Here is a 4584-nt window from a genome sequence, read left to right as displayed (position 1 = left end):
CATTTCTTTCCCTCTCATGCTTGCATTAGAACTGCTAATGCTTTCTGTATGATCCTACTCTGATGCATAGCCTGTTGTTGTTACCTGCTTTTATACCTTACCTGCTTATCCTAAACTTCTTAGTATACGTTGGTTAGAGATCCATCAGTGACCCCACCTTGTCCCAGTTGCCCCGCTTTATGTTCGATGACTCGATCAACGTGATCGACGTCTAGGCCCCGACACCGCACATCACCCCCCCCCCTTAGTTGTACGACTCTGCAGAGTTACCATCGAGTGCCGAGGGTGGAACCTCTTACATCATTCCTGTTGAGATCTCGGTAGTGTATCTATCCGGTCGTGGTCATCGAGGGTGATTTCCTCCTTAACTACTTCCGATACGGCTCTGTCGTGCAACCCCTCAAGTGTGAACCTCGAGGGTGGATCCTCTTACGTTCACCTTGATGACAACATCGAGTGGAATGCACCGGGGGTGATTCCTCGGGTTTTCCCTTTGGTGTTAGACACACAGTTACTATGGTTACTATGACTTTACACTGAACCATGTTACTAAAGACGGGTTGGCCCTGAGGGGTATCCGCGTGAGCTTATTAGCGAGTGATGTGGAGTCGGGTTGACCTGGAAGGTGCCCGCGAGATAACTACGAGGCGTGGCCGGGCATTCTTAGCCCTTGCCGCAAGTACTCGAGACGGGGCAACGGGGTCACATCTTTCGTGAGTCTCTACTTGTTACCGCGTGCTCCCAATCCACTACGATTTGGATATTTGATCCGAGGGGCCTCTGGCCTGATAGCACTAACCATCACGTGGGCATAGTATGGGCGTTCTACGTCGTATACATCAGCCGAAGCTTAATAGACGTCAGCGACTGAGCGGCGCGCGTCGGGTTGGACTGCGTAAGCACCTGCCTTGTTGAAGGAGGTAGCTAGGTCTGCTCACCGGCCGCCCACGCAACGTGCAGGAGTTCTCGGGGAGATGGCCCATGACCCCTGGGGGTATAGGTTTAGTCCAGCGTGTTGACCTCTCTATTAAGCCTAGGTCGGGTTGCGGCGTATTGTTTGGCCGAGGCCGGGCATGACCCAGGAAAGTGTGTCCGGCCGGAGTTAATCGAGCGTGGTGGGTAAGTTGGTGCACCCCTGCAGTGAAGAAAACATCTATCGATAGCCTGTCCTACGGTAAGGGACACTTGGAGTTGTATCCCAATCGATACAACTAGAACTGGATACTTGTGAGGTTAAATGGATTGTGATGAGACTTGGATATGAGATGATAACTGGATAGTATGGCTCTGGGTTTGCTTTCTCGCAGGGAGTCGAGAAAGGATCTCTGGCCGAGGTTGATAACATTACTGCTACTTTACTTTATGCTACTCTACTCCCTCCTGTTGCTGCAAGATGGTGGTTTCCAGAAGATGCTAGTCTTCGATAGGCTAGGCTTTCCCCTTCCCTTCTGGCATTCTGCAGTTTAGTCCACAGATACATCCCATTCCTTTGATACAGATGCATACTTAGTTTAGAGCTGATGTAAGTCTTGCGAGTACTTTGGATGAGTACTCACGGTTGCTTTGCTACTCCTTTTTCCCCATACCCGATTGTTGCGACCAGATGACGGATCCCAGGAGCCAGACGACGCCACTGATGACTACTACTACCCGGAGGACGCTTACTACTACGTGAAGACCGCATACGACTAGGAGTAGTTAGGAGGCTCCCAGGCAGGAGGCCTTGCCTTTTCGTTCGTTGTTGCTTTTGTGCTATCCTTCTTAAGGCAATATTGTCTAACTTATGTCTGTACTCAGATATTGTTGCTTCCGCTGACTCTTGTGTTTTTGAGCTTGTGTATTCGAGCCCTCGAGGTCCCTGGCTTGTAATATAAAGCTTGTATTATTTTGATTTGTGTCTAGAGTTGTGTTGTGATATCTCCCCGTGAGTCCTTGATCTTGATCGTACACATTTGCGTGTATGATTAGTGTACGATTGAATCGAGGGCGTCACAGCACAACACATCCATACCACACGGTCTAGACGGTTGTGGGTGGTTTGAGGGTTCGTGTTGGAGATGCCCATGTCCGCAAGTGTCCAGACCAAGCGGTCCGGACGTATTTTGTCACTCAACGTGGTTCTGTATTGGTTCGCTCGACGGTCTGAATGTCCATTTTCCCGTAAATTAGGGAATAAGCTTTGCAGATGTCCAGACCCCTGCCATGCAAGCGTCTGACAAACCTAGAGCACAAAAAAAAACACCCTCGCCCGCCCCAGAGCGTCAGTGCCGTGTTCATGCCGGCCCAAAGCAAACGCAACCTCTCACGTTGCTCCGGCACTGAAATGGCACGCTGGCTGAGAGCGCCAACCGCGCCATTTCCCGGTGCACGCTACTGCTCCGTGTTCAAATGACAACCCGTTCGTCCGCTTCCCTATATTAAACATGTGCAGTTCTTGCCGAGGAACCTGCTCTAGAGCCACCCGTCCATCTGTCTGCCACCTACCATTAACCAACTCATCGCTTGCCCTACCATCCGCCCGCTATGGAAACTCTAGGCCCAACCATTACTGCATCCAACCTCCTCCACTCACTTTCTCCTCTTGGCACCACGACCGCCATGGCTCCTCGTGCTCCAAAGCCCTCTGGGATAGCCTCTCGTCCGAGCAGAAGAAGAAGAAGAAGAAGAAGAAGAAGAAGAAGAAGAAGAAGAAGAAGAAGAAGAAGAAGAAGAAGAAGAAGAAGAAGAAGAAGAAGAAGAAGAAGAAGAAGAAGAAGAAGAAGAAGATCATCGCCATTGCAGCCGACTAGCAGGTCGGTGGATATTCGAGCTCATTGAAGGCTACTTGCAGACACCCCAATCGAAGAGGCGGGCGATGACAAGCCAACGCCATTTTCCTTGCCGGTCCAAGCCAGCATCACCATGGGTGAGGCATGTTCTCACTACACTGCGATGGTGTTGCAAGAATGTCGAGCCATGTTTCGGTAGTCGCGGGCTGACCAGTCCTACAACCTTCGCCTCCTCGACAAGCACCGGGGCACAGAGTAGCAACTAGCCGCCAACACGGGCATCACGTCGGACGTGGATGTGGGTGAGCAGGAGGCACTGCTCCAATCCTACCACACCGCCTGCGACATACGTCATGTCCGCTAGCAGTACCGCATCCATGAAGCGGTGTTAGAAGCTGCATTCAAGGAGATCGATGAGGCGGCAGGTGAAGTGTACGATGTGGACAACGTCGCCAGCTCCGCTACAGCCGCGCACTGCCGCCACCGCGACGAAGCCGGCATGTCCGTGGGCGCCGCCAGCAGCGAGGAAGAGTAGAGTATGGGAGGTCGTCGGCGCTCGAGTCCCAGGAAGGCCACCACTCCACCCTTCCCTTTGAAGTTAAGTTTGACGGGCTCATCATCGTCGGCCGATTAGCCGCTTTGCAGGCTACGGAGGTGGAGCTACATTTTCCGGGGCTCATGGCCGCCCGAACATGGGGAACGGGCGTCAGCAGTCATTTAGACTAGGTTTAGAGTATTGTTTAGTTGAAATATGTCGAAATGTAATGCATTTGCTTCGGTGTAGATGAAAAGCATCCAGTTTTATACAAAAATTATCCAAGTATGAATGAATATTGTCCGGTTTGTTTAAATATGCATCAAATGTGCTCACATTCATTAAATTTCTTCCAAAATGTAAGTGGGTATTTTACGAGGATAATTGGATGGCCGGCTCTCGTATCAGTGTCCGTGGATGGATGCAGTGTCCATTTTGAGGGTCAGTCTGGGATAGGGATGGCAATGGGTCGGGTTTGGGGCGGGTGGAGCTGGTCCAAATCCAACCCATGACCCATCTTCCTACCCTCTACCCATTCACCAAATTATCCATGGGCACAACTTGTGCTCATGCCCAAACCCGCTGGATACCCACATACCCATGGAGCTCCATGGGCATAGAAAAGTCAGCATGAAGCCTTCCCAAATATCAAATCAACTCATCATCATTCACTCACAAATGACAACATAAGCTACATGCATAAGTAGGTAACAAGTAATACGATGAGTCCTTAAGTGTGACATACCAGAGGTTGATTATGTAGCATATAGCTCATGGCACAAGTTGCATATTTCCTGCCATTTCCCATTGATTTGCTCTTTCTACTGTCACTGGCATATGACCCCACATGTCATACGGGTATCCATTGGATATCCATGGAGCACAAACTATAACCATGCCCAACCCGGCTGTTCGTGGGTATCCATATCCACGGACCCATGGGCAGAAATGTGCTCTATACCCTTCCCCAACTGGGTCGGGTATTCATGGGTATCCAGATCCATGGATAAAATTGCCATCCCTAGTCTGGGAGATGGCCTAACCATTAAGATGACTCTCTCTTTTTCATTTCCTACAATCTGTAAGTAATTAAATGTTTCTTCACCTAGTAGATCTCCTAAAAGTTAATCTCTTAAAAAATTGTAACACATCTTTTTATACACAAACTCATTGAAAACACATGTTTAAACTTGTTTATGGTAACACATTCACATCCCGAAAATCCAAATCGACTCTTGGAAGCATATGTTCATGCGCAGCAAAAATGCTTTTGTATAAGTA

This window comes from Triticum aestivum, chromosome 2A (genome assembly GCF_018294505.1).
Source record: "Triticum aestivum cultivar Chinese Spring chromosome 2A, IWGSC CS RefSeq v2.1, whole genome shotgun sequence".
NCBI lineage: Eukaryota > Viridiplantae > Streptophyta > Magnoliopsida > Poales > Poaceae > Triticum > Triticum aestivum.
This window is presented reverse-complemented; position numbering follows the sequence as displayed.